The 25,793-nt window shown below is 42.4% G+C and overlaps 1 protein-coding gene across 16 annotated transcripts in view; it reads left to right on the top strand.

The window, feature by feature from the left end:
* The first annotated feature begins 272 nt into the window (after window positions 1-272).
* FBRSL1 (fibrosin like 1) overlaps window positions 273-25,793 on the top strand; it is a 675,174-nt gene continuing 649,653 nt past the window's right edge. For 5 of the 16 annotated variants that reach the window (XM_056533034.1, XM_056533005.1, XM_056532987.1 and 2 more), the window contains exon 1: window positions 276-1,955. The gene's annotated coding sequence lies outside the window, so the exon portion shown is untranslated. Of the gene's footprint in view, window positions 1,956-25,793 lie in introns of all 16 variants that reach the window. The other 11 variants (XM_056532997.1, XM_056532976.1, XM_056532932.1 and 8 more) reach the window with 6 other exon arrangements.

Genomic DNA, 25,793 nt, shown 5'->3' with positions numbered 1-25,793 from the left:
GGCGTTCAACTTTGAACGCCGCGTCTAAAGGGTTAATAGTGCGCGGCACCGCGTGACCCCGCGGTATATCGTAAATATACATCCTTGGTAGTTAAGGGGTTAAGAGAAGGTCATTTTTACCGAAAAATGCACTGCGTAGAAACGGAAGCCCCCCAAAGTTACAAAATGGCGTTTTTGTTCAGTTTTGTCTCTGATTTTTTTTCCCCGTCTCGCCGTGGATTTTTGGGTAAAATGACTAAATGTCACTGCAAAGTAGAATTGGTGGCGCAAAAAAAATAAGCCGTAATATGGATTTTTAGGTGGAAAATTGAAATGGTTATGATTTTTAAAAGGTAAGGAGGAAAAAACGAAAGTGCAAAAACGGAAAAACCCTGAGTCCTTAAGGGGTTAATACATCCAGAGAGGTGTTCTGAGCAACACAATACCATCACAGGAGACAAGATGATGGCTTTCTTATTCATTTTAAAACACACACAATTGAGAGAGAAAAAAGTAACCTTTAAAAACACACACACACACACACACACACACACACACACACACACACACACACACACACACACACACACACGAGGACTATCCACCTGAGAGAAAAGAAGGGCGCTTATATAAAGTAATGCAGCTTCCAGAATATTAGTTTCTTGCTTCATCTTGATTATGCACTTCCAACAGCTGGAGGCACCTGCCACTCCAGCACATTTAATGTCCTTTTAAGCAAACAAGTGAACAATATGCCTACAGACATAACCATAAGCTGTGCATGTACCTGAGCAAATAGTGTACATATTACAACACTGGCTCCCCTGATAGAGGGAGAAGAAGTTTTATGACCCATCCAGTAGCCCCTCTCTCATTGGGACCTCTAGCCTGTGGCATAGTATATTTCAGGGAGTATCTTCATTATGGATTACACATGGATAGTAATATTACTTTTGCCTCCTATAGAAAGTATCCACAATAGCATTTACAACATCCATGTTGTCCAGGTTCTTCTATTTCAGACAAAGTCAATCCTATCGAGCCAGTACTGTCCAGGGCTTCATACAGCAGACTTGAGGAACTCCATACAAATAGTCCCCGGCAATCATATCAGGGTTCACAACATAAATGTCATTAGGTTGAAAAGAGAGTTCCATCTCCTCCGGACAGTGTTAAATTGTCTCCCAGACTTCCCCCTCTGACAGGGGGATCAGAGAGCAAAGGAACGTCATTGTCTCAAACTTACAGAGTGAACGAAGTGAGTCAGGTCCCTCTCTGCACGAGGTTGGCAGGGCGGAGGAATCTTCTTCTGCACAGTGCCCCAGAACATGCAGCTGTGAGGTTAACCCCCAAGCTGCTGGCCGGAGCAGATTCTCCAGTTTGCATAGTAGGGAACCCGGTGATTCCGCCTCTCATCATAGCCAACTGTCACCTAGACTACTGCAGCAGAGGGGGCTCCCTTCACAGCCTGCATTCTCCTCACCAAAGATGCTCCAAGTCCTCACAGGGGGAGACCACGGTGCTTGAATCCACAGGTCTCGAGGTTTAATTGACAGGTAGGTTCAGAGCCAGACACCAGAGGATGAGGGGGATGACGGGGAGACAGCAAGGGCCAGCACATCATGCCTTCAGGTGTTCCTCACTTTACAATCACTGCTAGTTCTAAATGAAAACTACAGAACTATTTTATGGTCCTCCTCAGCTGTGCCATGTGGTGCCCCTTCTCAGCTCAGCTCTCAATCGCAGGGACAGTAACGTGAAGCTGCCTCTACACTCGCCTGCCTCATAACACAACGATTCCCGGTCCCTCCTCCTCTGTCTCCTCGTACTAGTATCAATAAGACTAAGCTTGGGACTTCTTTCTGAGGCTGGTGCCGCGGAGTAATTCGCTAGCCTTGCATCGTGCGGAGGTATCCCTTCCGTGCTTTTTCTGTCAGCTCGTCCCCATAGAGACCGCCCGGAACCGCCGCCGTGCAGTTAAGTAACCGATTTTATGTCTGTCCTACCGGAGAGTGTCGCCTGCTGGGCTTGTTACCTAGGGGACAATGCTTGGAAAGCGTGAGAGGTGGGGGCGCCTTCCGAGACCTCACAGAGCTTCAGGGTGCGGGGGAGGGGAATGAAAATGTAGGATTACCACATAGACAGCCATACGGCTTTCTGTGAGGTGACTGTGTTGTGCAGTGTTATCACAGCCTCTGGTCTCTGCACTGTGTGAACAAGGTCAGTGTGTGGGCTGGAGGATAAAGCATTACAGAAGTATAAAAGCTAACACTACCGGCCAGTGCACTTCTATCGGCAGTATAGGGCTGTGTACCTGCTGTGCTACCCTGGCATCTCCTCAAGTTCAGGGACCTGTACACACCTGGACAAGTGGGTGACAGCTGGGGCCAACATGGCATTGTATCTTGTGCGTCTGCAGCGCAGGGCAAGCACATGTTCAGTCCTGGTGATCACTGGATGTTGGCAGATGACAACTTGTAACAGTGCTACATTGTTAATGAGTAGTCATGTTACATGATGTGTCCTGGAGTCATTTTTATTCTCTCTGACAGTGTTTTCCAACCAGTGTGCCTCCAGCTGTTGCAAAACTACAACTTTCAACATGCCATGACAGCCAGCTGTCCGGGTGTGCTGGGAGTTGTAGTTTTGCAACAGCTGGAGGAACCCTGGTTGGGAACCACTGCTCTGTGACTACAACATTCACCAGCACAACATCTATACATTGGTATTGACAAGGAAAGTCACAATTATGTTTACTGAGAAAGATCTGTCAATCAAACCTAGCCAGACGCAGACACTCAGGTTCCATTATGTCCTATTGGTGACCAAATTGGCACATTGGGCAATTTCTTTTTTACCTGTATTTTACTGCCCGTCAGTAATATGGATGAACTAAATTCGTAATCTATTTACTGCTGGCTTTACTTTTAAGGTAGCAGCCCTGTTGGCCCAGCTGTTGTGATGTGATCACCAATCTGACTTGCTTGTCACATCAAGCATGCTGCAGTCTGATAGGACGGGAGTGAGCACAGATGGGGGCTAGTCCCACCCTCACTTACTATGTCTGTGCTTCAGCTTGGAGAAAAATGATGCTGTAGCCAGAGAGGATTGTATCCTGGATGGTATGGGGTGTTTATTTTTTATTTTTATGAGAGATAAATTCTATAAAAAGGAAATAATATTTTCTTATGAAGTATATTAGAAAGGTTAATGTTTTGTCAAGATGTACAACATACAAAAAGTTTTTGGATCTTGAGGACAGTATCAATCAGTTTATGAGCCTAACCACAACCAATCCTAAACCTTTTCCCTGCAGTGTCCATAGAGAAAGAAATGCCGAGTGCTCTTCTTTAAAAATAGCTTTCTCAGTATTTGAAATGTGGTGTTTGTCTTCAGGTGAGACTGGAGAAATTGCAGAAAAACTCATATGTCTTTTATTGAAGGTCTAAATGTTATGTTATATAGTTTAAATATGATGTTATAAGCAAATTTATCATTATATTCCATACTGCATTTTATTTAAACCTTTTTGGAGTAAAAAAACAAACAGTTTTGGCCTTTCTTGAAGACTTTCCAATCTTTAGGCAAGCCAATGGGAGGTCACGTGATGTAATAGCTGGACCGATGGGTGAATTTCCATCATTGCCATTTAGCTAATCCATATTACTGTTGGGCAGTAAAAAAAAAAATGCCCAGTGTGCTGCTTTGAAAAATGCCCAATAACAGCCAAGATATCATCTGGGCATTCCCAGCTGGCTTTAGCCCATGTCTTTGCATATCAGGTTGAGGATTTGTTCACACACTATTTTATTTTTATTTATTTTTTTTATCGTAAATTGTAAGTTTCTGAGGTGTTTGCCACATTTTTTTTTAAAGTGGGTGGGGATTCACATAAACACACCTAGGTCATTATGGCTCAGCAGATTTACAATAGTGTGCAGATAGTATAGACGTCCACATACTAGTCAGGGGCTGCAGAGGCATATTCATTAAGGGTACAATCACAGAATGTATTATTCAAGCGGAATTCTGCTGCTGCGGAAAATACAGTGCTCCAGACTCCACCAAAAGAATCAATATGTTCATTGATTGCGACTGAGACTGCTTACAAATACGTTGCTGTCTATATGACTGCTGAGTCCCTTCCAGCTCCGAATGTACCCAACCAGGCCCCTCCCCCCTGAAATATAGAGGCAGGACACCAGTTTACACTTTTAGCACCCGCTGTGACTTCAGAATCCATACACCAACAACTGTAAATAAAAGAAAACGCATAAAACAACACTTGTTCAGGGGTGTGGAAATAAAAAAAAAATAAAAAATAAATACTTGTCCAAGGGACTAAAGCGGAACACAATCTACTTGTCCCTCAAGAAAATCCACTTGTCCTGGTAGATAAAATAATTTCAACCTAAATAGTATGTAAATAAGGTCTTTATTAGTTTCTGCACTTTAGTTTTTTCCTGCTCGTCCTATAATAGACATAACTCTTATTTTCCATTTACAGACCCATATGAGGCTTGTTTTTTGTGGGGCCAAAATACTTTGTAATGACACCTTTCATTTTTCCATAACTTATGCTCTGAAACTAAAAAATAAATAAATTGTGAGGTGAAATAAAAAAAAATACAAATTTGGGGTTTTTCTTTTTTTTTTTTTTTTTAGTTGCCATTCACCTTGTGGTCAAACTTACATATTATTTTGATACTTTAGGTTGGCCTGATTACACCAATACCAAATTTGTTTAGTTTCCGTCATGTTTTAATAATACAGTTAAAAAAAACAACAACTTTTTAATAAAAAAAAAAATAACCCTGACCCCCCCCCTATAACATTTCTATTTTTCTGTATACTGGGCTGTATGAGGGCTCATTTATTTGGGCCATAATATGCTGTTTGTATTGGTATTGATGTATAAACATAAAAAACGCAATTGTGCTATTTTTTTTTTTTTTTTTACGTTAACGCCATTTACTGTACGGTATATAAAATGTTATTTTTTTAATAGTTTGGACAATTACGCACGCGCCAATACCAAATATGTTTATTTTTATTATGTTTACTTATTTTAATATGGAAAAGGGGGATGAACTTTTAGTATGGAAGGGGTTAATGGGTGTTTTACATTTTTTATTAAACTTTCTTTTTTTAACTACACTTTCCTAGGAGCAATCATTTAGATTCCTCATACAGATCAAAGCAGTTCTGTTGAAATCCATTGATCTGTGTTCATTTGGTTAAGCCTGCTAAAGGCAGGCTCAATCAAATGCAGATCTATGGGGGCAGTCATGAATGCAGAGATAAGCCCTCCAGCTACCTCCACATGGGATCGCTACCCCCCCCCCCCCCCCCTGCGATCGTGCTGTGGGGTGGGGGATGGGGTGATCCACCCCACTAAACCACCGGGGATGGTTAAAAGATCCCATTAGACACCGCTGTCAACTTTGACAGCGGTGATCTTAAGGGTTAATAGCCGCATACCGGGCTATGGCTAGGTTTCCACTATTTTTTTTTATTTTTTAGCCAAAAAAGCCCATTCTGCCGCATGGCTTTTTTTTTTTTTTTTTTTTGAAAAAACGCTGCGACCAGATTATAGCGGCAAGTCAATAGGGAACTGGAAAATGCCATATCTGCTTGGCGTTTTTCAGTTTGGTGTTTTATTAAATATGGGTTTTAACTTTGGCGTTTTGCCACTGTTTTTTATTCTTTTTTTGGACTTTAGCGATAGGGTACCATTAAAAAAAATTATAATAAAAAAGATACAGTAGTGATGGAAAAAATTTTATTTAATGAAATTTATCTTTTTTATACCACAATCTTAAATTTTTAAACAGGGATCAATTTATGTGTGCGGGCAGGGCACAAAAAATTTAGCATACAATAATAAAAATGTAGTGTGTGTTTCCATTTTTTTTTTTCAATTTTTTATTTATTTTTACATTTTGTTTTTACATTTTTTAGTTAGTACTACTCCTCTGTTCCATGATGGGAGTAGTATTAGTAGTACCTGTACGAATTGACAGATTGCCCTGGGTCTGTTGAGATCCTTCTGTATAATGTATAGATGTGGCCGGCCGCTCTTCTATGGTCCCCTGCACTTCCGTATATATACACCTGTTCATATTTCCCACAGAGAGCTGTGATTGGCCAGATGGTTCTTGCCAATCACAACTCTCTGTGGGGAATATGAATAGGTGTATATATACGTCAGTGCAGGGACCATAGAAGAGCGTCCGCCCGCATCTATACATTATACAGGCCGATCGCATCGGATGTCAGAAGTTACACTCGCTGCGATCTGTCTATTAATGCAGGTACTACAGCTCCCAGCATGGAGCAGAGTGTGTTCCATGTTTTGAGTAGTAGTACCTGCAGTCAAGGACAGATCACAGCAGGTGTCGCTCCTGACACCCAATGCGGTCATCCTATCTATTGCAGAGATGCGGAGCGGCTCTGTACAGCACTTGCATCTCTGCACGATACTCCGGCCGGCCAGTGATGTGAATAGCATTCACATCACTGATTCATATTTCCCTCTGAGAGCGGGGATTGGCTGAAACCATCCGGCTGATCCCCACTCTGGGCGGAAAATATGAATGAGTGAGGTGAATGACCGATCGGAGTACAGAGCATCACTGTATAGAGCGGCTCTGCATCTCTGCAATAGATAGGACGATTGCATGAGGTATCAGAAGTGACACCCGGGGCGATCTTTCTATTAGTACAGGTACTACTACTCCCATCATGGAACAGTCTGTTCTAGGGATGTCCCAATACCATTTTTTTAAGAACGAGTACCGATACTTTAATTCTGGTACTTGCCGATACCAAGTACGAGTACTTTTATTTTAAAGGGAATCTGACACCGGGGTGACCTGGTCTCTGGCGCTGCTTACCGTGCTTATATGTGGGTTCCTTGTTGTGTACAATGGAGACGGCTGCTGTAGTATGAGCCAAGATCTCTTTCCTCCATTGGACAGAACAGTTAATTTGCATTGGCGTCGAGACCGATGTCTCTGGAGCGATTGCGCTGATGTTCACATGGTGAGCAGCGGTAGAAACTGGGTCACCTGCACTATCTACCTATAAACTCAAGTTAGTGCAGGTGACTCTGCTGTAAGATTGCCTTTAATAGTAGGTAGTATCCCCTTGTAGGTAGTATAGATAGCTGCAGACATTAGACCTCAGACCCCCTTGTAGACAGTGCCCCCCGTGTCCCCCTTGTAGACAACAAGCCCCCCCTTGTAGACAGTGCTCCCTCTTGTCCCCCTTACAGACAGCAAGCCCCCCCCCTTGTAGACAGCAGGCCCTGCCACTTTGTAGACAGCGCTCCCTCTTGTCCCCCTTGTAGGGAGAAAGGCCCCATCCCTTTGTAGGGAGAAAGGCCCCATCCCTCATAGACAACATTCACCTGCGGCTGTCTTTGGGTGTTGCCGCTCCCCTGTCCCTTTCTCCCGATTGCATCATGGTGTCCTATGGAGGAGCATGTGACATAACGTCACTCTGGGCACAGGGGAGTGACGTGTGTGTGTGTGTCACATGCTCCTCCATAGGACGCCATGATGCGATCAGGAGAACGGGACAGTGGAGCGGGGCCGCACAGCAGCAGGTATCGGGGACATTATACGAGTCCCTGATACCATGCAAATGCTGAGTATCGGCCCCGATACTTGTATCGGTATCGGGACATCCCTAAAAATGACCATATAGTTATTCTGTAGGTCCATACGGTTACACTGATACCCAATTTATATAGGTTTTCTTTATTTTACTACTTTCAAAAAAATTGTGACTAGATTGTCCTCTTCTGACTCCTAAAATCTTTTTATTTTTCCGTATACAGGGTGGTCTGAGGGCTCATTTTTTTGTGCCCTGATTTGAAGTTTTTATCAGTACCATGATTGTTTTGGTCAGACTTTTTGATCACTTTTTTATAAAATTTTTTTTAGGGTATACAAAGTGGCCAAAAATACACAATTTTTTTACGTGTACGCCATTGACCGTGCAGTTTAATTAACCTTATATTTTTATAGTTTGGACATTTGCGCACGTGGTGATTTTTATTATGTTTATATATTTTTTCATATGGAATTTGGGAAAAGGGGGGTGATTTAAACTTTTAAAAAGGAAGGGGTTAATGTGTGTTTTTAAAGTTGTTTTTTAAACTTGGCTTTTTTATTTTTACACTTATAGTCCTTTCAGGGGACTTTTAGGAGGAATAATTTTATTCGTCATAGAGATCAATGTGGTTCCATAGAACTTTATCATTCACAGCGCTGCAGCCGACACAGGAACAGAGGTAAGCCCTCCGGCTACCTCAGAAGTGGAGGTCCCCTCACCTGTACAGTTAGAGGTACCTTTAGACGCCGCTGTCAAAGCTGATCTAAAGGGTTAATAACAAGCCGCGACGATACATGTCCTTGGTCGTTAATCAGTTAATGTGATTGAAAAACGGCCACTAGGTTGTTCTGTTCCCTGCACAAGTCAAACGTGTTAGTCCACTCGGACTTGCAGAAGTCCAAACTCAGGAAGTGTGTGCAGGGCATGGCGAGACACAGCTCTCGCAGGCTTCAGTGATGCAGCACCTGCTGGGGAATGCTCACTTTCTCCTGCCAGGAGCTCACACAATGTGAGCAATGGGAAAAGCATGATACAGAGCTTTTTAACCCCTTAACCACGCAGGACGTAAATGTATGTCCTGGTGAGGTGGTAGTTAACGCACCTGAACGTGCATTTATGTCCTATACATAACCGCCAGCATTGGAGCGATGCTCGGGTCATGATAGTAGCCAGGGACCCGCCGGTAATGGCCGACATCTGCAATCGCACGGATGTTTGCCATTAACCCCTCAGATGCCGTGATCAATACAGATCACGGCATCTGCAGAAGTGCAGCACTTAATGTGGACGATCGGATCGCCCGCAGCGCTGCCATCCGATCATCTGTAATGGTGGCTGGTGGTCCCCTCACCAGCCTCCGTCCGTCTCCCGGCGTCTTCTGCTCTGGTCTGAGATCGAGCAGACCAGAGCAGAAGATAGCCGATAACACTGATCAGTGCTATGCCCTATGCATAGCACTGAACAGTATTAGCAATCAAATGATGGCAATAAATGGTCCCCTATGGGGACTATTAAAGTGTAAAAATTAAAGTAAAAAAAAATTTAAAAATCCCCTCCCCCAATAAAAATGTTAATTTTCAGTTTTTCCCAATTTAACCCCCAAAAAGTGTGTAAAAAATAAGTTAATAAACATATTTGGTATCGCCACGTGCGTAAATATCCGAACTATTAAAATATAATGTTAATTTTCCCGTACGGTGAATGGCGTCAATGTAAAAAAATAAAATGAATCCAAAATTGCTGCTTTTTTTATAACATTTTATCCCCCCAAAAAATGTATAAAAAAATGTATTAAAAGTTTTGAGTACTCACCTGTCCCCGCCGCTCCGGACCAGGTCCTCACCACTCCCGATGCTGTCCAAGGGGCTCCTGATGCTGTCCCACTGCTCCGGTGTCTTATTCGCGATCCTCCGGCTTCTTCTGCAGGGTCCGGGCATCGCTTTCTGGTGACGTTATAACGCTGCTGTGCCGGCGCGGCGTGCGTAGAAACGTAATAACGACGCCGGAAAGCGAGGCCTGGACCCTGGAGAAGATGCCGGAGGATCGCGAAGTGGACCCGGAGCAGCGGGAATGGGTAAGCGAACCTATCTGACAGCAGCTTAAGCATTTTGCGCTGTCGGATGGCAGTTAATGCGATGGCCCCGACATATAAAAGCATCGTATGTCGATTTGATCTTATGTCGGGGGGGGGGGGGGGGTTACTGTATTAAAAAAATCTTAATCCTTCCTGAACTTATTAGCTGCTGAATACTACAGAGGAAATTCTTTTCTTTTTGGAATGCTCTCTGATGACATCACGACCACAGTTCTCTCTGCTGATGTTATTATAATAACGCTTTATTTATTGTTGTCCTTAGTGGGATTTGAACCCAAGTCCCCAGCACTGCAAGGCAGCAGTGCTAACCACTGAGCCACCATGCTGCCCCTAGCATACATCTGCTATGCATGGTTGCTAAAATGGACAGAGATGTCAGCAGAGAGCACTGTGCTCGTGATGTCATCAGTGTTCCAAAAAGAAAGGAATTTCCTCTGTAGCATTCAGCAGCTAATAAGTACTGGAAGGATTAAGATTTTTTTAATAGAAGTAATTTACAAATATGTTTAACTTTCTGCCACCAGTTGATTTAAAAGAAAAAAGGTTTTCACCTGAGTACCCCTTTAACGTCCTCATTTATTGCAATGTCTGCGGAGTGGAGATCCGCCAGAACATTGAACTAGTTCAATGTTCTGGTGGAATTTTTCGAAGGGATTTTCTGACTACGAAAACAAAAGTTAATGCAGGTATTATGGGACAGTTCACATTAGATTGTAGGCTGCTGAAGTCAGGTAATGTGCATGCACAGTTGCCCATAATCAATATCTTAGTTTTATAAATAATGACCCATTTACATTGGCAAACGATTGTTACAGTAGTTTGACTGACCATAGAACTAAAGCTTATTGCTTTTCCAGATTATTTATGGTGGCACAATATGTAAATGCTGCTTATAGCAATATTCACATTTACCTCAGGCCTTGTTGCAGCTCAAATCTCCTGGGAGTTGGCTATTGCTAGGCAGCAATGATGCTGTCAGGCTCTAAGGATGGTTGCATTAAATGGCAGCAGCAATCCTCCATGGAGTTTATTTATTTATTTATTTATTTTTTCAAGCCACTGATACAGTGGTATGGAAAATCCTCATGTGTAAAGAGGCTTTAACAAAAATAAAACACAATAGGAATGAGCACTAAAGTTCAATTAGTTCACAATATCAAGGGAAAAGTAATACAAATGAGATAAGGGCACAAGCTTGTGTTTTGTACCAGAAAGTTATGCAGAAATAAAATAAAAAAAAACTGCCAATTTCTTCCAAAAACAGCACTTCACCTGTCCTCAGGTCGTATGTGGTATTGCAGCTCAGTTTCTTATTATGCCTGCTCCATTACGTGCGGCGTAATGCTGTAGCGGAATGATCTGGCCGCCCGCATTGCATCTCAGCAGTAAATGAGACCTGGCGGCCAGATCATTCCGCTACAGCATTACGCCGCACATTTGGGCTATAGGGAGCAAGTACTAGCAGAAAGAGAGCTAGTGCTTGCTGTAAGTGCTGCCTGCCCGCATCACTGGAGTGCATAGATGAACGGGCGCCGTCTATTCTTCTACAGTACAGTAGAGTAATAAGGGCTCTCAATGCTGGGACCTGTGGACCAATCACACAGCGTCCCCAGCACTTACATACAGGGGATAGGCGTGGCGGCTGCGGGCATAGCCACGCCTATCCAACTGTTGCTGACTATCCTTAAAAGCATTTTTTAGCATCATTAAAGCTGCTAGAAAGCAGCAAAAGGTATAATTTAACTGTTATTTCTAACAACGTTGTCAAGCTGGGGCTGGTTTATGAGGGTTAAAACTCATGACAGTTGCGCTTTCAGAGTCAGTGGGCTTGGTTAATGTTAGTGTAATACATATGAATACCTTTAGCCATACAAATTACATAGAACACGAATGACGCTTGACTGATCAGACAAATGGTGGATCAGTTGTGTTAATAAGAACCATAAATGTTACCTGGCAAAGGGGTTATAATTATAAAATGATGTCCACCACATGTAACTGATGAAACATATTCTCCGGACAGTACTGTACATATACCATAACAGACGTCATTTGTCATCGTATGGTCATTGGCCATATATGTAACCATTTTAACATGTTCTTTGTAATAAGGAAAGCCACTATTCTTGTGATATAGTTAGGACTTTTGTTGTTAATAATGTTTCTTTGTAAGGTCTAATCATTTCAATGGCATGTTCATCATGTATGCTAATGTTTTCTGAAGAGATGACTTTAATTGACTTTGTGACGAGAAAGCAGCACTGAGCAATCCTGGAAGTATATGAGGAGAACTGATCAGAGTTGGAAAGTACTGCTTGTGGAATGGATGTTTTGTTAATGATCAAGGATTGTGTGGAATATAAAAATTAGGAGATATTAGGTATTAGATGACTGTTCAGTGCTGTGCTGAAGTAATTATAAAGATTGAAGGGCAAGAATATTTGTTTTTGACCTTAACCCCTTCCCACCCTAGGATGTATGCATACATCCAAGTTGCTAGCTAGCAAGTGCAACTGGACGTATACATCCTAGCTATCTCCTTCACAGCGTGATGCATTGCAGGAGATCACTGGCAGGATTTGGCTGTCAATCACCGCCCGGGTCCCGCCACAGCTGCCGAGACCGGGTTCGCGCCATTCTCTGCAGCATTAACCCCTTAAGGACCCGGGGTTTTTCCGTTTTTGCATTTTCGTTTTTTCCTCCTTACATTAAAAAAATTGTAACCCTTTCAATTTTGCACCTAAAAATCCATATAATGTCTTATTTTTTGCGCCACCAATTCTACTTTGTAATGACATCAGTCATTTTACCCAAAAATCTACGGCGAAACGGAGAAAAAAATCGTTAGACAAAATCGTTTCTACACAGTAAATTTTTCGGTAAAAATTACACCTCTTTATTCTGAAGGTCCATACAGTTAAAATGATACCCTGCTTATGTAGGTTTGATTTTGTCGTACTTCTGGAAAAAATCATAACTAAATGCAGGAAAATGTATACCTTTAAAATTGTCATCTTCTGACCCCTATAATTTTTTATTTTTCCCTGTATGGTGCAGTATGAGGGATAATTTTTTTGCTCCGGGATCTGAAAGTTTTAGCGGTACAATTTTTGCATTAATAGGACTTATTGATCGCTTTTTATTAATTTTTTCATGCTTTTGTACTTTGGAATTTTTTTGCGCGTACGCCATTGACCATGCGGTTTAATTAACAATGTACTTTTTATAATTCTTACATTTCCGCACGTGGCGATACCACATCTTTATTTTTATTTACACAGGTTTTTTTTGTTATAGGAAAAGGGGGGTGATTCAAACTTTTATTAGGGTAGGTGTTAAATTATCTTTATTCACTTTTATTTTTTAGTTTTTTTGCAATGTTATAGCTCCCATAGGGACCTATAACACTGCACATACTCTTTTACTTTGATCAGTGGTTTCTCATAGGAAACCACTGATCGATGATTCTGCCGCTTGACTGCTCATGCCTGGATCTTGGGCACTGAGCAGTCATTCGGCGATCGGACAGCGAGGAGGCAGGTAGGGATCCTCCGGCTGTCATTTAGCTACAGTGGCATGGGTTGCAAACTTCTTGATAATGTTGCGCACTGTGGACAAAATCTAGATCTTTAGAGATGGACTTGTAACCTTGAGATTGTTGATATTTTTCCACAATTTTGGTTCTCAAGTCCTCAGACAGTTCTCTTCTCTTTCTGTTGTCCATGCTTAGTGTGGCAGACACACAATGCAAAGACTAAGTGAACTTCTCTCCTTTTTATCTGCTTTCAGGTGTGATTTTTATACTGCCCACTCATGTTACTTGCCCCAGGTGCGTTTAAAGGAGCATGACATGCTTGAAACAATCTTATTTTTCCACAATTTTGAAAGGGTGCCAATGATTTTGTCCAGACCATTTTTGGAGTTTGATGTGACATTATGTCCAATTTGCTTTTTTTCCTCACTTTTTTTGGTTTAGTTCCAATACACACACAGGGAATAAACATATGTATAGCAAAACATGTGTTACTGCAATCCTTTTCTGTGAGAAATACTTCATTTTCTAGGAAAATTTCAGGGGTGCCAACATTTACGGCCATGACTGTACTGTATTATAGAAATTTAAAAATAAATAATCCAATCTTCTCCATTGAGTTTGCAGCAGGACTGTAGGGTCTCAGAGAAATTAGTACAGTTCTCATATTCCCAGAGGTGAGAGTCATGGGAGACAACTGTTGAGGCTTTCTCTTGAGAATCCAAGAATCGGCACTGAAAACACAATTGCAGGCATCTCTGGCTGAATTACTTAGTCTTCAAAGGAGGCTTTTGTTTAGATAAGAATGAGAAAGACCCTGCAGCTGATATTTGCTTTCTTTACTTTCACATGTCACTTTGAATGTTAACGTTTGTGAAACCAACTGGTAATGCTGGGCGGTATGACCAAAAATTTGTATCACAGTATTTTCTAACTTATGGCGGATTCACAGTATTTGACAGTATTTTTCTTATTAAATTTTTTTTACTCGTTTACCCACCAACCCCCCCCCCCCCCCCCCCCCCCCCCTCGAATGAATTATCATCCGCAGTGTGCTGGGGAACTAATAATATATGACCCGCGGGAGCTGCTCTGCTTCCCTCCCCCCCTATCAGCTGCAGCGCTGTCCCCACATCGGGGGGGGGGGGGGGGGGGGGGGGGCTAATCATGTTACCCGCAGGCGCTGCTCTCTTTCTCCTCCTGTGAGTTTCGGCACGCGAAATGAATGAGTTGTGAGCCGTGGGCGCAGGGTATCTATTCAGAGAACGGAAACTGTCACCTCCCCCCTGCAAGCGCTGAAAGCCAGTGGGCCGCGGGCGCTGCAGAACTTATGATCAGAAGCTCTGCAGCGCCCATGGCCCACTGGCTTTCTGCGCTTGCAGGGGGAGGTTCATTGAGTTTACAATAGTGGTTCAAATGTGTTTGTTTCACAGCTTTTACTGTATTATGTCAATGCCCTAATGCCATTTTATACTCTTCATACACGTTTATGGCAGTTATACAGTTGATACGCCCATGGCATTCATATCATGCATACGCTTATGGCATTATACTGTTCATAGACGCTCATGATATTTATACTGTTTATACGTGCATGGCAACTATATTGTTATACCCTAGTGGCTTCATTGTGCATACACTCATAACATTCATACTGTTTACACGCTCATAGCATTCATACGCTCATGGCTTTTATACCGTTCACATGCTTGTGGCGTTTTTATACTTTCACATGTTTATGGCACTCATAATATTTACACGCTCTGGGTAGGTATACGTTTACACTCATAGCAGTTATACTGTCCATACGCTCTTAGTATTCTTTCTGTTCACACATTTGTGGCATACGTAGTTTTCATACGCTCATGGTATTTATACTTTGCATACGTTCATAATATTTATACTGTTCATGCCCTCACAGTGTTTATACTATTTATTTGCTTGTGGCCGCTATACTGTTCATATGCTTGTGGTGGTTTATACTCTTCTTAGGCCCATGGTATTTATACTTTTCATATGCTCATGGCATTTTTACATTTTATACGCCCATGGAATCTTTACTGTTCATTAGCCCACAGTATTTATTTACATTGTTCACCAGCTCATGGCAGTTGTAATTATATGCTCGTGACATGGATACTGTTTATATTCTCATGGCATTTATATTATTCTTGCACTCATGGTATTTACACGATTCACAAGCTTATGATATTCGATTTCATATGCTCATAGTATTCATACTGTTTCACTTTTCACTGTCCATACGCTCGAGGCATTTATACTGCTCTTGGCAATTATTCTGATTATACGCTCACGATACTACACGCTCTATTGTTCACACGCTCGTGGCATCTATACTGTTCATACACTGTTGGCAGTTGTACTGTTCACGTTCATGGCAGTCATACTGTTTTGCGATCAGGGTATTCACACTGTCCATATGCTCCCGTTGTTCATACGAGCACTTGTGGTGTTTTGTGCTGCACATGCGCTTGTGTGTTAGGTGCAGGCACTCAGGGCTTTTATATTGCGCATGACATTAAACAATTTTATATGCTTATAGTATTGTGGTTGTTTCCCATCATACCTGCCACGTCTGCATGGGGTTGCACTGCATAGTTGCTATTAATGACACGTATTCAGAGCAACAGCTTCACGACAGTTGGGTGGATTATACCCCTCATGCCTGCCACGTCTGCAGGGGGAAAACATTGCATAGTTGTTGTTACTGACATGTCTTCAGAGCGACAACATCACGACACATAGGCGGTCGTATATCCATTATACCTGCCACGTCTGCAGGGGGATACATTGCATAGTTGCTACGGACACGTTTTCAGCGCAACAACATCACGACACATAGGCGGTTATATACCCTTCGTACCTGCCACATCTGCAGGGGGATGCACTGCGCAATTGTTGTTCCTGACATGTCTTCAGAGCGACAACATGATGACACATAGGTGGTGGTATACCCATTATACCTGCCACATCTGCAGGGGGTTACATTGCTTAGTTTTTGTTACTGACACGTTTTCAGAGTGACAGCATCACCACACATAAGCGGTTGTATACCGATCATACTCAACACGTCTGCAGGGGAAATCACTGCGCAGTTCTTGTTTACGGTCATCTCTTCAGAGCAACAACATCACAACATATAGGTGGCTGTATACTCTTTATACATAACAAGGCTGTAGGAGGATGCACTGCGGAGTTGGTACTGACACGCTTTCAAAGCAACAACATCATGGCACATAGGGGTTGTGTTCCTTTCATACCTAATAACAATTATTGTTATTATGTTATATACTGCCTCCGAGCGCTGGTTTTTCCATTTGTTCTTTTTTCATACACGGACCACGGCACTGTGATTCCGGCTCACCCTGCGCCCTCCCTAAGGGATGTCTACATGACGGAGATTGTTTCAGTATATAAGTGACAAGAGGACTCCAGGTGTTAGTGGGGGATCACTGTCCTGTGACCTCCCACATACACCGGGTGAGTACAAACCTCTCCTACTTTCAATTGCTTTTGGGATCTGAGCGCCGCCTCTTTCTGTTTTATCTATTATATTTCCTTTCATACCTGCCACACCTGAAGTGGGATGCACGGCGTAGTTATTGTTACTGATACGCTTTCTGAGTTATAATTTCATGGTTATAAAAAAAAAAAAAAAACGGTTATGCATGACCTGTCACGTGTACAGGCATGAGGGTTACGCAATGACCTGTCACATCTACAGGTACGATGGTTACAAAAAGACCTGTCATTTCTACAGGCACAATGGTTATGTAAAAGACCTGGTGAAGCTTCAGGCATGGTGGTTCTCGAATAGACCAACAGGTACGAGGGTTACACAAGGAACTGTCACATTTAACCCCTTAAGGACTCAGCCCATTTTGGCCTTAAGGACTCGGACAATTAAATTTTTACGTTTTCATTTTTTCCTCCTCGCCTTCTAAAAATTATAACTCTTTTCTATTTTCATCCACAGACTAGTATGAGGGCTTGTTTTTTGCGCGACCAGTTGTCCTTTGTAATGACATCACTCATTATATCATAAAATGTATGGCGCAACCAAAAAACACTATTTTTGTGGGGAAATGAAAACGAAAAACGCAATTTTGCTAATTTTGGAAGGTTTCGTTTTCACGCCGTACAATTTATGGTAAAAATGACGTGTGTTCTTTATTCTGAGGGTCAATACGATTAAAATGATACCCATTATTACATACTTTTATATTATTGTTGCGCTTAAAAAAAATCACAAACTTTTTAACCAAATTAGTATGTTTATAATCCCTTTATTTTGATGACCTATAACTTTTTTATTTTTCCGTATAAGCGGCGGTATGGGGGCTCATTTTTTGCGCCATGATCTGTACTTTTTTTTGATTCCACATTTGCATATAAAAAACTTTTAATACATTTTTTATAATTTTTTTTTAATAAAATGTATTAAAAAAGTAGGAATTTTGGATTTAATTTTTTTTTCCGTTCACGCCGTTAACCGTACGGGATCATTAACATTTTATTTTAATAGTTCGGACATTTACGCATGCGGCGATACCAAATATGTCTCTAAAAAATTTTTTTTACGCTTTTTGGGGGTAAAATAGGAAAAAACGGACGTTTTACTTTTTTATTGGGGGAGGGGATTTTTCACTTTTTTTTTACTTTTACATTTTTTTACATTTTTTTTTACACTTGAATAGTCCCCATAGGGGACTATTCATAGCAATACCATGATTGCTAATACTGATCTGTTCTATGTATAGGACATAGAACAGATCAGTATTATCGGTCATCTTCTGCTCTGGTCTGCTCGATCACAGACCAGAGCAGGAGACGCCGGGAGCCGCACGGAGGAAGGAGAGGGGACCTCCGTGCGGCGTTCTGAATGATCGGATCCCCGCAGCAGCGCTGCGGGCGATCCGATCATTCATTCAAATCGCGAACTGCCGCAGATGCCGGGATCTGTATTGATCCCGGCACCTGAGGGGTTAATGGCGGACGCCCGCGAGATCGCGGGCGTCGGCCATTGCCGGCGGGTCCCTGGCTGCGATCAGCAGCCGGGATTAGCCGCGCATGACACGGGCATCGCTCCGATGCCCGCGGTTATGCTTAGGACGTAAATGTACGTCCTGGTGCGTTAAGTACCACCGCACCAGGACGTACATTTACGTCCTGCGTCCTTAAGGGGTTAAAGGCACGATGAAAATTAAGGTATCTGTCACTTGTGGCAGGATGTCACCTCGGAGTCCAGTTTTTGAGTCAGATGTTCGGCGGCTTAAGGTTGGATTTAGTGTCCAGGAAAGGGTTATTGGAGTGTAGTCTATGGTACGTAAGACCTGTCAGGTTGATAGGCACATTGTTTTTTCATAGTCCTGGCCTGTCTGCAGGCACAATGGTTTTCGATAACCCGCAACAGTCCAGTTGGTGGGTAGTTCATGGTATGGCTGTCGGTACAGTTCGGGTAATTTTCAGGTAAGTTTCTCGAGCTAGTTCCGGTTACGGGTAATATGCAGATCATGGTCAAGGTCTGTCATGTGGTCAGGTAACTTGTGTGTCAGTTGGCTAACAGTTTGTGTTTTGGTCTCTAAAATAGGGATTTGGATAGCTCAGGGTTAGGCCTGCCAGGCATCTATCCATTTCCCTTGGCTTAAAGGGGTTATCCACCATAAGGTGATTTTAGTACGTACCTGGCAGACAGTAATTGACATGCTTAGGAAGGATCTGCACTTGTCTTGGGGCTAAACGGCTATGTTGTGAGATTACCATAATACTGTGGCTTGCTTTTTGTGAACTGGTATTTCCTGTTTTAGGTTTCTCTTTTTGCCTACAAATCCCATAATTCAATTTTCCTCCCTCCCACACATCAGCCACCCCACCCATTGAAACATAAATGAGCTGCATCCATTCAAAAGACCTGTGGTTTTCAATCAGGGTGCACATTGATCTCTCTACCACTAAGCGATTGCTCCACCCATTGAAGCAGACAGGCTCCCTTTCATCAGCTGATTAGTGAGTCAGGTCTCGGCCGCATTGCAACTTGGGAAAAATCTGAGACAACAGTCATTTTGTATGCTGTTTAAAAATAAATATTGGGGTGAAAATCACATAAGAATTGGGAGAAAACCGTCACACACTATATTATGAACTACACTAACTTTACAGCCCCTGTAACATAATGAAATAAAAAAAAAATCCTGGAATACCCCTTTAATGACACAGGTCAGTATGTTTAGCTAGTATGCTAGCCTGGTCCTGATTGAGTTCTGGCTTATTCTTCAGAGTAGGCATAGTGGGCTTAGCTATTCAGTACCAAGTATGGCCTTCTTTTGTAACTAGTTGGTACATTCTACTGTCTTAGGGTCTAAATTAGGGTTGTGAGTGTCACTGTAGTTAGGGTGTGGTATTGTTTATAAGGTTTATGCATTCTGCTACTTATCTTACCGGGTTATGTGTTTTGCCCTCTTAAGGCGTGCCCTCGGTCGCGGTTATGGGCACAGTTCAACCGCTGTTTTTAGGTTTAATGTTTTCCATGCAGGTATGTAAAACGTTTGTGACACGAGCTTGAGTGTAAGCCCTGAGCACAACTAACACTAACCCCTTTATCCTGTATGTAAGACCCCCCTACATGTAGGATGGAACTTACTTATATACTACACTTTGCCTTTGGTCCTATTCTCTGCAATAATGTAGTTCTTGTATTGTTTTAGAATTTTACATAGCCCAAGGGTGTATTTACACTTACAGCAGTGAGCGCATATTTGATGCACAAGATTTAAAGCTGCAGATTTTATGCTGTGTTCGATCATTTAGTTTACATTAAAATCTGCAGCATAAAATCACTAGAATACTGTATGTGTGAATATACATGGCTGCCCCCCTTAATAAATGCCCATTATCAATCCGTTTGATAATTTTTCAAACAGGCTGCAAACGGCTGTCAAATAATCCCATTGATGTCAATGGGATTTTTTTTACAATTCTTTTTCCCCCGTTTGCACCTGTTTTTTTGTTGTTTTTTTTGACCGAGAACAGACGTTGCTTGCAGTATTTTCTCCTGTCAAAAATAATGGAATGGAAACAGATATTAGAAATTTAACATTGAAGTCTAAGGAAGATGGATGAGCCTTTAATGTGATCCGTTTGCCCGTGGTTTATAATATCCGTTATTACTTCTAAGCATGCTCAGAAGAGGTGAAAACAGCAGACTCCTGCAGTGTTTCTATGATGGGAGTAGCAGTTCCCCCCCGCTGTGGGAGTCTGGGGAGACTACATTAGGGCTTGTACTACTACCCCATTATAGAACAGAGTCTGTTCCATGTTGGGGGTAGTAGTACAGGGGCCGAGGGATTGATCACTTCTGAGACCCGATGAGAAGTTATTAACCCCTTAAGGACCAGGACCATTTTGGTCTTAAGGTCCAGGCCAATTTTATTTTTGCATTTAAATTTTTTCCTCCTCTTTTCCTCCTTCTAAAAATCATAACTCTTTTTTTATATTTCCATCCACAGACCCATATGAGGGCTTGTTTTTTGCGTCACCAATTTTACTTTGTAATGACATCACTTATTTTACCATAAAATGCACGGGTCAACCCAAAAAATATTTATGTGGAAAAATTGCCCTAATTTTACCCCCTATAAAGTTCTAATTTCATTGTATATGGGGCGGTATGAGGTCTAATTTTTTGTGCCCTGATCTGTAGTTTTTATCGGTACCACTTATGCTTAGGTTTTACTTTTTATTCATTTATAAAAAAAAAATTTGAATAAATTGTGACAAAAAATTCAGCAATTTTGGACTTTTTACATTTTTTTTTACGTTTATGCCATTCACCATACGGGATAATTAACAATATACTTCAGAATATATAGTTCAGAATTGTACGCACGCGTCGATACCAAATATGTTTATTAATTAACTTTTTTTTTTTTTTACACTTCATGGGGGTAAAATGGAAAAAAGGAAATTTTAAATTTTTATTGGGGGAGGGGATTTTTCAATTTTTTTTTAAACAATTTTTTTTTTTTTTTAAACTTTTATCACTTTTATTTTTACACTTTAACCCCTTAAGGACCTATGGATACGCCCTGGCTTCCTGGTAGGCTCAGGAATGAGAGTGCACTATGTACATTTGAGGCCTAAATTGGGGAGTTGCACAGGGGTGGCTGATTTTACAGCGGTTCTGACATAAACGCAAAAAAATGTGACACCATTTTGGAAACTACACCCCTCATGGAACGTAACAAGGGGTATAGTGAGCCTTAACACCCCACAGGTGTTTGAAAATTTTTCATTAAAGTTGGATGGGAAAATGAAAAAAAAAAATGTTTTCACTAAAATGCTGGTGTTACCTTAAATGTTTTCATTTTCACAAAGGAAAATAGGAAAAAAGCCCCCCAAAATTTGAAAATACCCCATATGTGGATGTAAAGTGCTTTGCGGGTGCACTACAACCAGAAGAGGAGGAGCGGCATTTTAGTAAAAAAAAAAAAAAAATTTCATTTACACTAGGGATCGACCGATATCGTTTTTTTAGGGCCGATACCGATAATCAGTGGAGGTTAGGGCCGATAGCTGATAAGTTATACCGATATTCCGGTATAAGTTATCGGATATTTATCCCCCCTCGACACCGCTGCAGAGCATTGATTTAAAGCGGGCGCTTTAAATCAATGCACTGCGGTGGCTTTTGCGGTGCCATAGGCCGCCGCCACCACCCGCTTCTCTCCCCCTACCTGTCAGGGTGGTCCGGGCCATCCATCCTCCTTTCCTGTAGTGTCCGGCGGCATTCCGGGTGGAGGGTGAACCGGTCCGGGCTCTCCTTCTTCTCCGGCGGTCATCTTCTCCACTCCGGGCAGGCTCCGGCCTAGTACGCTGCATAGACGCTGCTACGCAGTGACGCCCGTGCGCAGCGACGCACCTGACGTCACTGCGTAGCGGTGTCTATGCAGCGTACTAGGCCGGAGCCTGCCCGGAGTGGAGAAGATGACCGCCGGAGAAGGACAGCCCGGACCGGTTCACCCTCCACCCGGAATGCTGCCGGACACTACAGGAAGGGAGGATGGATGGCGCGGACCACCCCCATTACGGGTAAGTTTAATTTTTTTTTTTTTTTATTGACTCGGAGGGTGGGGAAGGGGCCCGACCGGTATAGCGGTATGGGCAAAAATCCATACCGGTATACCGCCCAGCATTACTGGGGGCGGTCGCGGTGCGTTGCGGGGTGGCAGATCGGGGGGGGGGGGGGGGGGGGGGGTCGCGGTGCGGGGGGCGGGGCATTATCGGCTTATCGGCAAGGTAATTGCCGATACTGATAATGCCCAAAATCGTGATTATCGGCCATACCGATAATCGGTCGATCCCTAATTTTCACATCCAACTTTAACAAAAAGTTGTCAAACACCTGTGGGGTGTTAAGGCCGGCCCGATGTGTTGCTGATAGAACACTTTTCACATATTGCGTTGCGGGGGCATATGTATATACATGCGCTGCAGGGGGCCAGACATATAGAGTTATCTGGCCCCCGCAGGGTTTCTATATTCATATGTTCATGCAGCGCTGTGTGTGAAAAGTGTTCTATCAGCAGCGCATCGGGCCAGCTGCTGGCCCCATGCTCTGCTGATAGAATACTTTTCGCACTGCGGCGGCATATCATGATGAATGCACTGCGGGGGGGGGGGGGCACATTATAAATGTGCTGCGGGGGTTATATCTTTAAAGGGTACCTCTCATCAAATAAACTTTTGATATATTTTAGATTAATGAATATTGAATAACTTTCCAATAGCATGTTAATGAAAAATATGCTTCTTTCTATTGTATTTTTCCCGATCAGTCCTGTCAGCAAGCATTTCTGACTCTTGCTGGAGTCCTAAACACTCAGAGCTGCCAGCCTGCTTTGTTCACAGCCAAACAGGCTGTGAACAAAGCAGGTTGGCAGCTCTGAGTGTTCTCCTTTGTGAACAAAGCAGACTGGCAGCTCATAGTGTTTAGGACTCCAGCATGAGTCTGAAATGCTTGCTGCCAGGACTGGTAGGGAGACCCCTAGTGGTCATTTCTTCAAAGAGTAAAATTAAATAGAAAGAAGCATATTTTTTATAACATGCAATTGTAAAGTTATTCTGCATACATTAATCTATAATATATCAAAGTTTTTTTGATGAGAGGTACCCTTTAAAAATGCGCTGCGGGGGTCATATATTTATAAATGCGCTGCAGGGGCTAGATATATAGTGCTATATATCTGCCCCCTGCAGCGCTATATATGTTGCCTGCCGGGAGCCCTGAATGGCTCCTCGGTGCCAGCCATTCAGGGCTCCCGGTGGGGGATTTAAAAATTTTAGTAAAAACACTCTATACATCGCGGAGGAGCGGAGCATGCTGCCCACTCCCCTGCTTAATAACTTCTGACCGCATCGGGTCCCCGAAGTGAGACTCTGTGCAAGCAATCCCTCAGCCCCTGTACTACTACCCCCAACATGGAACAGACTCTGTTCCATGATGGGGTTAGTAGTACAAGCCCTATTGTAGTCTCCCCAGACTTCCACAGCCAAGAACTACTACTGCCATGATGGAAACAAGTCTGTTGCATAATGGGAGTAGTAGTAGTCCCGGCTTCGGGAGTCTGTAGGTGGCTGATTTTTCATACTAATGGATGAAAAACTGATGCAAAAGGATGACACAGAATAGCATCCTTTTGCATCAGTTTACATCTGTTAGTAGTATGGTCTGTTTAGGAGGCAATGACAGGAGAAAAGCAGGACGGAAGTAAACAGCCATGTGAACGTAGTCTAAGGCTGACTCAAAACAAAAACTACAACTCCCAGCATGTTGCACTATATGAATAGTGCAGCAGTGCACATGCTTGACCACTGCTCTATTAACTTTGTATTTGACGTCCGAATACAGTTGAGCAATGTTATTTGCTATGTTTGGAAGTCCTATACAGAGGGGTACTCCGGTGGAAAACTAATTTTTTTAAATCAAATGGTACCAAAAAGTTAAACAGATTTGTAAATTACTTCTATTTACAAATCTTAATCCTGCCAGGACTTTTTAGCTGTTATATACTGCAGAGGAAATGTTATAGCTAATTTATAGCTCTGTTCTGTCTGACCACAGTGCTCTCTGCTGACACCTCTGTCCATATCAAGAACTGTCCAGAGCAGGAGCAAATCCCCATAGCAAACCTGTCCTGTTCTGGACAGAGGTGTCAACAAGAACAGAGAGCACTGTAGTCAGACAGAAAAGCGCTATACAACTTCCTCTGTAGTATACAACAGCTGGGCAACAGCTGATAAGTCCTGGAAGGATTAATATTTTTAACCCCTCCAGGACAAAGGGCATACAGGTACGGGCAGTGATGGAAACTGGATGCTTGCTGAAATCGTTTAGCAGGCATCCCATGGCACTTTGGGGCACATTTTTTTTAGACATATGGGAGGTTTCTACTGATAAGTCTCATTAGTTTTAAGGGTAGACTTATCTTCCGCCAATACATTCCAACTAAGCGGGTGAGATATGGCGTTAAACTCTACAAACTTTTTTTTATTTTTATTTCAACAACAATTATACATACCATATAAAATGACATTTCCATTTTTCTTTATCTATTATCAATATTTCAGAAAAAAAAAATCTATTATTTTTTTTATTTTTTTTCCCTCTAACCCCCCACCCCCCTTATACATTTCTCCAATCCGGTTCCAGTGCCCTGTCCGACCCTCGCCATCTAAATATTCCTCTTGCCTTGTCTAATACTACCTCACCTCCTCCTCCCCCCCCCTAAATAAACCTTCCCATTTGCTAAAAGCAGACAGGATAGGAAAATAGCATTTAGCTCCTCCCCCTCTCAAAATCCAACTTTCGCTCCAGACCCAACCACATTCCTCCTTTCCTCCCTCTCACCTATTTCCTCACTCTCCTGGTCTTTACCATACACATCATCCTTCAACCTCAATCCCTACCCATCTCATAGTTATAAAAATATAAAACACCTACACTCTCCTTGGGAAAAAACCTATAGTATACTTAATTAATATAGATAGCAACCACTACCATAACTACATAACCTACACTTGCTATCAAAAAAGATTGCACAAATAGTATTATCAAATATCAAAAACTTTATAATAAACCTTTTTACAGAAATATCCTAAAAACTCAAAAAAGGACAGACACCCCTAACCCATAAAAAACACACACCCCAAAATTGACATCAGGGTCCTCAACCGCAATATACTCATTAATAGTGGGTAGTATGCGTAATACAATTATATATCCACCTCCAAATGAACACATTTGGGCAATGCTACAAACATATAAGGTGCATCATCACATTACAATATAGTTAATATACTGCATTACCTGCTCCAAGCATATTACCCGCGGCCATTTGGGGACCCCGTGTACCCTCGACAGACGTTGTTTCGTGGGCTAATCCACTTCGTCAGGAGGTAATTCCACTCAGCTTGCCTTGCTATTTATATCCTGTTCCCTCCTATCGGCGCACACTCCGATGTCCGGAACCGGAAACCCGATCCCTCGGC

The sequence above is a fragment of the Hyla sarda genome, chromosome 1, assembly GCF_029499605.1.
Source record: "Hyla sarda isolate aHylSar1 chromosome 1, aHylSar1.hap1, whole genome shotgun sequence".
Taxonomy (NCBI): domain Eukaryota; kingdom Metazoa; phylum Chordata; class Amphibia; order Anura; family Hylidae; genus Hyla; species Hyla sarda.
Note: the sequence above shows the minus strand (reverse complement) of the source record. Positions and strands in the feature narration are given on the sequence as shown.